The 10591-nt window shown below is 44.6% G+C and overlaps 1 non-coding gene across 1 annotated transcript; it reads right to left on the bottom strand.

Annotated features, from left to right (window-relative positions):
• Positions 1-3439: 3439 nt before the first annotated feature.
• On the bottom strand, positions 3440-3521 carry trnas-acu (transfer RNA serine (anticodon ACU)). Its single transcript has one exon. It is a non-coding gene; the product is annotated as a tRNA-Ser (tRNA).
• Between the last annotated feature and the right edge of the window lie 7070 nt (positions 3522-10591).

Here is a 10591-nt window from a genome sequence, read left to right as displayed (position 1 = left end):
TGAAGGTGATATGTCAGAGAGGAGGGTAGAGCGGATTGGTAAGAATGAAGATACACAGGTGGGACAGGTCAGGAGGACGGTGCTGAGCTAGAAGTTTAGAACTGGGGTAAGATGGGTGAGAGGAATTGAGGAAAATGATGAAGTCCACATTGATGCCATGGGGTTGAAGGATCCCGAGGAAGAAGATGAGGCGTTCTTCCACCAGGTGTCAGGTGGTGAGGGAATGGCGATGGAGGTGGTCCAGGATCTGCGAGTCCTCAGGGGAGAGGGAGGGGGAGTTGAAATGTTTGACCATGGGGCAGTGGAATTGATTCTTGCAGGTGTTCTGCAGATGTTCTCTGAAGTGCTCTGTTAGAAGACATCGCTCTACCCAATTTAGAGGAGACCGCATCTGGAGCAGCAGGTGTAACGAGTGATATGTGTGGAAGTACAGGTGAACTTTTGATGGATGTGGAAGTCTCCATTGGAGCCTTGGACAGAGGTGAGGGGCAAGATGTGGACGCAGGTTTTGCATTCCTGCGGTGGCAGAGAAAGGTGCCGGGAGGAAATGGTCGTCCATTGGAAAGGTCTTTGAGGAAAGTGGATAGGTTTGGGGAAGGGAAATATATCCCGGCTGGTGGGGTCAATTTAGAGGTGGTGAAAATATCGGGCGATAATTGATTTATGCGGAGGTTGGTGGAATGGAAGGTGAGGCCCTTCCTCTGTCCTTGTTCTGTCCTGGCCGTGTTTTGAGGTGTGGGGTTCATGGATGGAGGTGCAGGGCATGGCTGGGATGCGTTAGAGAACATCTTCAAACACATGGGAGGGGACGTTCCGCTCCTTAAAGAAGGAGGCCATCAGGTGTGTTCTAGGTTGGAACTGGTCTTCTGGGAGCAGATACGGTTGAGGTGGAGGAGTTCTGAACACAGGATAGTATTTATGCAGTAGGTGGTTTGGGAGGTGGTGTAATCCAGATAGCTGTGGGAGTCAGTGGCTTTGCAAAAGAAATCAGTAACACTGACCTCAAAAGATATTTTTCCCTCCTCACCCCATCCACTTTCCGACAAGACAGTTCCCTCCACGACTACCTAGTCAAGTCCACGCCCTTTAATGACCCAACCTCCCTCCCAACACCTTCCTCTGCCACCACAAGAATTGCAAACCCTGAGCCCACGCACCCTCCACCTCCGCCAAATGCCCCAAAGAAGCCTTCCACATCCATCAAAATTTCACCTGCACTTCCACACAGGTCATTTATTGCATTCGTTGCTATCGATGCAGTTTCCTCTAGAGTGGGGCCGCCAGACACCTTCTCACAGAGCGCTTCAGAGAACATCTCCAGGACACCGGCAACAATCAACCCCAATGCCCGTGACTGAACATTACAACTCCCCCGCCACTCTCCCGAGGACATGCAGGTCCTGGGCATCCTCCACCACCACTCCCTCACCACCCGACGCCTGGTGGAAGAATGTCTCATCTTCTGCCTTATGACACTTCAACCCCATTGCATCAATGTGGATTTCTCCAGTTTCCTCATTTCCTCTCCCTCACCTTTCCTTAGTTCCAACCTTCCAGCTTGGCACCGTCCTGCTGACCTGTCTCACCTGTCTATTTTCATTCCCACCTATCCGCTCCACCCTCTTCTCCGACCTAACACTCTTATCCCCTCCTCCATCCACCTATTGCACTGTCAGCCAAATTCTCCCAAACCCCAGCCCTCCCATTTATCTCTCCAACCTCGAGGCTCCCAGCCTTATTCCTGATGAAGGCTTTTGCCCAAAACGTCATTTCTTTCTGCAACTCGGATGCTGCCTGACCTGCTGTGCTTCTTCAGCACCACTCTAATCTTGACTCTGATCTCCAGCATCTACAGTACGCACTTCAGTACAACTGATTCCCCCGTCCATTGATCTTCAGTGATCATGAATGTCCATTCCAAGATCTCTTTGTCTGTCTACACCACATAGGATACTCACTGTTATTGTTTCTTCTCCCAAATTTCTTTAACACTCATTGGTCTGGATTCAATTCTGTTCGACTTTTTTCCTTTCCACCTGATTGATGCATCCCTGCATTCTCTGACATTCTTCATAATAGTCAACTACGCGACCAATTGTTGCATCGTCAGCAAACCTCTGAACCATGGCTCCTATAACTAAGTCTAAATATTTGGTCTACATCAGAAAACTGTGGAACTCCACTGGAAACACCCATCCAAACAGGGTTCATTGCTGGTTGGGATTAACAGCTGCAATAACAGTAGAATTTAATTCCTGCTGTCATTTGTAAACTTGCTAGTGACTCCGTCAGTTGGTCTCCAGAGTGATCACTTCTCACGTATGAGAGTGGTGAATGACCTGTGTGTATTGTGACTGAGCAAGTGAGTTTTAACATGAGCAGGTAATTGAATCCCTTCCTGCAGACACCCCATGGCCCTGACTGCTTGGTACTGCGGGTATTCTTGTGTCTGTTTAGTTTGATAATCAATTGAATTCGAGTCCACAAAGGCACGATTCCCATTTTCCGCATTATCCATGTATTTTTATTCTTCCTTATTCTCCCAGGGATTGTAATCATTGGTCTGAAGAGGATCTGTTATTCATTCTTAATTCACCGTGAACTGAGTCAGAGGGCATTCATGGGTGAACTACGTTGTCATCCATCTTGACATGTGGTGTCCTCTTCTTTCAACCACACGGGTATTAGAAAGAAACGTCTATTAATGACATGCGTATAAAGGCACATTAAATCATTTTTCGTGCTAATTCTGCATGAATTTGCGATTATTGATCCACAGTTTAGGTTCAGTCCCTACAGTCAACATGCTGACTTCTCCAGTTGTTCATAGTTCACTGTGATGCATCCAGTGTGTGCATAACGTTTTGGAGCTTGATTCCCATATCTTGTGTTTATCTGTGCCTTGTTCCCAGCCTTCATCAATGGCGAGAGCAACGGGCGAGGAAGAGACCAATGTGTAAGTCTTTCCGTACTTATGCATGGCACCCACATCTGCAATTCTCTACTGTGCATTTATAGTCAGTTCTCGGTGCCCCAACACCCACGCCCTGCCCCTTTTGAAATATTTCCATTATTTTGTGCAGTTTTTCTGTGCTCTTCTCACCAAGATGAATCACTTCTACTCAACCTGTTCCAGATTTCATTTGACAAAACAGTCATTAAGAATCCCATTACATAAACACGCCCTTCACATCTCTTGTATTTTGGTTTTCCTGGATCTCTTTCATACGATAAAAGGTCCCAGCTGCTCGACTTGAAAAAGAAAATCGCGTTGCTTTTCATTATCCCGATGTGATCTACGTTTCAATGCAGTTTAGGCAACTGACTCAAATTATTCTTTGAGATTTTATGATAGCGTCGATGCATATAAATTGACCATTGGAGTTCCAATTTCAATAAGACAGGTGTCAACATACAAAAATAGCAACATTGAAAACAGCGACGAGAGTGGAATTCTAACCCACGCGCGCAGAGCGCAATGGATTAGTAGTCCATCACCTTAACCTCTCGGCCACCTCGTCACATATGCTGGCATGTGTATGAACTTATGAATAAGTGAATTGCGTAAATTATGCTGAACAGTAGATATTTCTCCCTGGTCCAGTGAAATGCTAAATAGCACAGTACGGTCCCAAGACTATGGTCTGACCTCTGGGTTGTGGGGCAACGGCATTCCCACTGTGACACTCTGCTCACAGTGATCTGAACAAAAATGAAGAAAAGACTATGTAACAAAGTCTGTTGAAATCTGTGAATATTTGAAGTCAACGGAATGAAGAACCTGAAAAAGCAGGAGGTGTTCTTTCAAGAAAGAGTTGGATAGAGCTCATAAGGGTAGTGTAATCAAGTGTTGTGCGGATAAGGCAGGAACAGGATACTAATTGAGAATGATCATCCATAATCATAATGAATGGTAGTGCTGGCTGGAAGGGTAGAATGGCCTACTCCTGCACCTATTGTCTATTGTCGATTAAATTGCCTGTAAGGAATTGTTTTCCGGACTGGAGGAGAGTGCATAGTGCTCAATGTCATTATTCGGAACACCTTTCTTCTGCTCAGATATTTTTGACACGCACCTGTGTACAGAACAGACAACTTCAAAATCCTAAATGAGGTTAAACTGACAATTGAATTCAACAATGCAAAAACCTTGATCTGTGTCATTTTCCTGGGCCATGCTACAACAAGTCACTGTATGATCACAGCAACACAGTGAGCAAGTGTCAGAAGGAAAATGAGTGCAGTACCAGAGAGAATGCTGGGAGCAGCAGTTGACACACGGGGAAGTGCATTTCCCACAAGAGGAACACTTCCCAAACAACGGACTGTGGTGGAAGAATTCAGAGGGGGTTTACAAATTGGAATTTGATGCCAGAGTCACAATGGAGACCTGTCATTGAGTCTGTTAAAGATGAAATTTTTAAGATTTTTACAGATAAAAAACAAAATAAAATGTACATTGGTTAGTGAAGGCAAATGTTGACATTGTATATTTCAACAATCTACCCATCTTTGCAATGAGCAGCTCACCACTTTCCTCACTCAGGTACAGAACCACTGGTGAAGATGATCGTTACTAGCCATGGAATCAGAGAAACTCAGTTTCCCAAACGTTAAGGTACAACCAGGAATGTGGAGGTAAGCATTAATGTGTTGCTCCTGTGCTGCAGGTGGGCAGTGCACAGTATCTCTGTGCCAGTATAATGGGCTGTGCTCTCCCGAAGTTTTAAATTTGAGCCTCACATGGAGCAGCTTCAATTATTCATTGTCTTGAGGGGTACGGATGGAAGGTGATATTGAGCAAAGCCAAGTTTATGGGAAAATACCCGTGTTTGTGGATTGGCAAACGTCCTTTTCTGGATAATGACTCCTTGATCAACAAACAAGTATTTAAAACGTGAAGAGACAGGTGTGGAGAGAGAGGCAAAGTTGATTTTTCAGCAGATGAATAACGTTTGGCATGTGCACTGCGTTAAATTCCGGGAAAATAGATGCTGAACTGGTTTCATGTTATGCAGTTTGTTACAAACTCACAAAGGTTATTGCAATAATCAAAAGAAAAAAACACACATAGGACCGTTCGAATTTCGTATTGAATTTAATGTTGGTTTGAGCAGATTTTATCTTCAATAGCGTGCTGCAGAGAAGTACAGCGGGTTAACAACACAAAAGGACAGAATCTTCTTGGTGCATTTCTTAGGTTGAGTTAAGAATGTAGGAAATATACGTAACATCATGTGAATGTGGTCAAATCTTTAAAGTCCAAGTGACGATTCAATTCCTATCATTAGGTTATAACTTCTGTCTGCAGTTATTTTAGGACATCAGCTCCATTTACAGAGTTTCACCTTGAATAATACGCCACACCTTATCAATCCATGAACTTTTTATACTCAATCTTATTCAGTTGTACGTGTTCATGAAATGTCTTTGTGTCTGAAGTCAACCAAATTCGAAATTTTTACGCAACCACACTGAATTTCTCTCAATGTAAGACTTTCTCCTTGTATGTTTTTTCAGGTATCTTTTAAAACACTGTGAAATCAGATTCTACACTTTATTTCTGGAAAGTCGTTCGCGATTTGACTAACTCTATTGAGTGGAAGAAACTCTCATCCAAACATTCACTCATGGTTTTTAAGACCTAACTGAAGTTATTGATTCACACGAAAGAAGGGGTTTCCCCGATTTAGTCATTCAACCCTCACATTTTGTGAAAATCTCATTTGTTTACCTCAAACTTGCGTGTTTCTGCACCAGCATTTCCAAATCTTGTGAATAAACTCCTTCATTCTTTCTATCATCCCGTTTGTATTCTTTCTGATATCCTTATGTCTCAGTAAACAACGTCATTGGCGTTCTAATATCTTGCTATCCAGGAAACAGAGTCTGTGCCTCTGTACATGTTTTTGGTGGAGCATGAGGACAAGGATTACACACAATGCTCCCACTGAGGGTGACCTACAGATTTCACAGTTACACTATGAACTCTTTGCTTTTTAAATATGACGCCTCTCTGTATAACCTCCAATAAGGTAAATTATTATCTATCCAGTTCGTGAACATCGTCTCTATGGAGACGAAAATTATCTATCACTTCCTTTATTCTTCCACGAAATGTTCGAAAGGTTTATGAGGTCAGCATCTCTAACTCCCCATGCCCTGAGTGAGTCTCAGCTATTTCTAAAGGCGACTGAAGTTCAAATACTTGATAGTGTGTCTCCAGTCATTCCAGTACAGACTGGTTCTGGACAGCAAATGCCATCAGCAAAGGCCACCGTGGATCTGAAATCAACAGTTTTCACAGAGTAATTGTCATAGTTAATGTGCATTGTATGTCCATGTTCTTGTTCAACGTGTTCATCATTACATGTGTCCCTGTATTGAATTCTACTGAATGATTAATTTGCGAATGGAGACATTCACTTCACCACTCATTCGATACTCCATGGAACATTGAATAATTTTACTCATATGCTTCCAGAGGACAGTCCTGCCATTACTGGGATAAATCAGTGAACATTCCACACGTATCCTCGAAGGCAAGGATTTCCTTCTCCAGTTTAGGGGATCATAACAGCACCGAATCCCATGTGTGCGTTCATTAAAAGCAAAAGAGTTGCAGTAAGACTTTAAAACAAAGATTTTGCAATCTGCTTGCATTGGTTGTCCCAAAAATTACATTCCGCATTGTGGTATGTTTGTGGATGAAAGCACTTTCTGAATCTTGAGGAATTACATTTCAGTTTTGTCAAAAAGTTGTCATTCGCTGTTCTCTCTTTCCCGTTCAGTTTCCCGTTTAATATCCTGTATTTTCTCAATTTATCTTACATTTTCAACAATTTCAATCAATCTCGCTCCTGATTACCAATCCTAGAGAATGCCACAATTTTGTCAATTTATATGCAGTGCATCTGTAGGGTGCGGTGAACAAGTGGAAAGGCATTGGTCACGTGAACCAAATAAAAGTAGCGGGCTGGTGGAATCTGGCCGTTCTATCGCAGTCATATTTAAATCATTTAACGTAATCGTTAGCCAAATCTTTTGGCATAAAATAAGAAAACATTTTTAAAAATGCTGATATTGAAAATCAAACAAAAACAGACGTTGCTGGAAAATTTCAGGACGTCTTGCAGCATCTGTGGAGAGATGGACTCAGTGGATGTGAAACGTTAACTGTGATTCATCTGCACAGATGGTGCCTGCACACCTTTGATTTTACAGCAATTTCTGTTTTTGTTTCAGATTGGCAGATTTTGTCACAGTTCATGAGGACAGTGCTCTCGAGAATCAAATAGACAGCATGGACCTGCTAGTGTGAAATGAATGAGTAGAGAGTGTTGTACTGGAAAAACACAGCAGGTCAGGCAACATTTGAGGAGCAGGAGAATGAGCGATTTAGGTATCAGCCATTCATCAGAAATTAGGCTTGTGAGTCGGGTTGAGAGACAAAGCTGAAGCCAGATACAAACTCGCAGGCACCTCCTCTGACTGACCCCGATCACAAACCCTCCTCCAATCACCAAACCATCATCTCCCAGACCATCCACAATCACATCACCTCTGGGCATCTGCCAACCACAACCTCCAACCTCAATGTCAGTGAACCGTGCACTCCCCGATTCTACCTCTTTCCTAAGATTCACAAACCTGACTTCCCCAGTCGACCTTTTGTCTCAGCCTGCGCCTGTCCCATCCGAATCATCTCTTCCTATCTCGACACAATCCTATCTCCCCAGTCCAGGAAATGCCCACTTACATTCGTGACACCCCTATGCACTTTACCTCCTCCAAGAATTTCGTTTCCCTGGCCCCCAAAGCGTCATGTTCACCATGGACATCCAGTCCCTGTACAAACCAATCTGCCATGACAGAAGTCTGCAAGCATTCCATTTCTTAATTTCACACCATCCCAACCAGAACCCTTCCACGGACATCCTCATCCACCTGGTCCTCACAATCAGCAACTTCCCTTTCCAATCTTCCCACTTACTCCATCGAAACGGGTAGTCATGGGCAGCCGCATAGGACCTAGCTATACCTGCCTGTTTGTCAGATACGCAGAACTGTCCATCTTCCACAGTTACACAGACACCATCCTCCACCTCTTCCTCTGCTTCATTAATGAATGTATTGGCGCCACTTCGTGCTCCAACGAGGAGGTTCAATAACTCACCAATTTTACCAATACTTTCCACACACAACTCAAATTTATCCTGATCATCTTGGCAAATTCCATCGCCTTCCTGGACCTCTCCATCACCGTCTCTGGCGACTGACTAATTACAGACATAGACTGCAAGCCCGCCGACTCCCACAGGTATCTAGACTACATCTGCTCCAACCCTATCTCGTGTAAAAACGATATTCCTTATTCACAATTCCTCCGCCTCCGCCACATCTGTTCCCAGGATGACCAATTACAGTTCAGAAAGACCCAGTTGGTGTCCTTTTTCTACGATCACAAATTGCCTTCCCACGTGGTTAACAACGCCCTCCAGTGCACCTCCGCCAATTCACACACCACCACCCTTGAACCCCAGGCCTCTCAACTCAACAAGGACAGAACCTCCTGGTGCTCACCTTCCACCCACCAACCTCCGCATAAAACGCATCATATTCTGCCACTGATGCCACCTCCGAACAGATACCATCACCAGAGATATATTGTGCTACCCAGCCCTGCAAGCACTCCAAAAAGACCATTCCCTACACGATCCCGTTTTCAGGTCCACAACTCCCCCAACCAACCCACAACCCTCTCCTGGTACCTTTCGCTGGCACCAAAGGAAGGGTGAAACTAGCTCCCACAGCACTCCCCTCATCTCCCACCAAGACGTGGAGGGATCATTCCACATCCGTTAGAACTTCACCTGTACAGCTATCAATGTCATCTACTGCATCCTTTGCACCCAGTGTGATCTCCTCTTCATCAGGGAGACTGGACACCTTCTTGCAGATCATTTCAGAGAACATCTCTAGGACACACGTACCCACCAATTTCACCATCCCATGGCTAAACAGTTCAACTCCCTCTCCTACACCGTCAAAGATATGCAGGACCTGGACCTTCTCCAATGCCAAATCGTTACAACCCAACGCCTGGAGGAGTAACGCCACACATTCCGGCTTGGGACCCTAACAGCACACGGGATAAATGTGAATTCGAACAGTTTCCACATTTCCGCTCCCCCAAGCCCAAGCCTTCAATCTCCACCGCCGTTTTGACCCATTCCATCACTGTCACTTCTGACCTATTATCTTCTCCCTCCTATTCATCCATCTATTGCTTTCCAGTTACTTACCCTCAAACTCACACCACTTCTATTTATCTCTCAGCCCCGACTCACAAGCCTTATTCCTGATGAGGGCTGAAGCTTGAAACTTGAATCCTCCTGCTCCTCGGATGCTACCTGATCTGCTGTGCTTTTCCAGCATCACCCTACAAACTCGGATCTCCAGCATCTGCAGTCCTAACTTTATCTTTGGAATTATCAATGACCTTGGAGTGAAGATATCCCTCGATTGCAGTGATCACAGTGTGACTGAGTTTTCCATTTATTTTGGGTGAGGGCAGGCTGGATCTGAGACGAGCGTTTAACACCTAAACAACGGGAATGGGATCAGATAGCGAAGTTAGGGCGGGCTGAAGTGAAGTGGAAAGTTCTGTCAGAAGATGGGTCAATACAACTGCCCCACATCACCCAGACTGTAAAAGGCACACAGAAGGAGCAAAGTTCCTTCTGTGCAGGCACAATGACAGGTAAAGTGAAAAGGAGACAATACAACACACGAGGTGCAGTGGAATTATTTATGTGAACGGATTTGATATATAAGCTACTTTACATATAGACTGCCCTCACATTAGAAAAAGGAATTTCCTGCAGTGTAATGGCGACATTTGCCTGTGACATCACAATGTTGAGAGACACTGACATCGTTCCTTCTGTAGCAGCGTGGCCTCGTGAAAGCATGATCATTCCATAAACCAGAATTCAATACTTCAAAGCTCTCCTCTGCCTGTACAACTTATTTTCTGCTCCTGTATTCAGATCTCAATCGCTTCATAATATATCTTCTTCTGCTTCCTGCTTCACGGAAACACTGGAAACGTGAACAAATCACTAGTGTTTCCACTTTCACCAATCTTTTGCAACTCCCGAGTTGGCATCAGGTACGAGTGACTGATTGGCCTTCTCAAGCACTCTCACTCTGGTACGATCCTAATGATGAAGTGCACTGTGTCTGATCTGCAGAATGTACCCACGCAGGACGGTGCTGTTTATCCCATCCCTGTGGACTGAGCTGTCTCTATTGGCAGAGTATTCCGCCATTTCCCTCCACTTGCAGGCATTATGAGGGGATGTAAGTGCGGACATGTTCTGAAGCTTCCTCTCACGGGCACAGCCAGGTGGAAGAGCGCGGCTGGAACTTAGCAATTTTGATCGCGAACTTCCCCCAAATATCATTTATTTGAGAAAGAGAAAGATGCTGAGATGGTGGGAAAGAGAGAAATGGGCTGTGGACTCTTCCCTCAGTAAAATTCCAGTAAGTGCGTTTTTGTGCTGCCCATCTGATGATCAGAATCAAT

Source organism: Hemiscyllium ocellatum, unplaced genomic scaffold (genome assembly GCF_020745735.1).
Source record: "Hemiscyllium ocellatum isolate sHemOce1 unplaced genomic scaffold, sHemOce1.pat.X.cur. scaffold_118_pat_ctg1, whole genome shotgun sequence".
In the NCBI taxonomy this organism is placed as follows: Eukaryota; Metazoa; Chordata; class Chondrichthyes; order Orectolobiformes; family Hemiscylliidae; genus Hemiscyllium; species Hemiscyllium ocellatum.
The sequence above is the reverse complement of the archived record's forward strand: the minus strand, read 5'-3'. Positions and strand labels throughout refer to the sequence as shown.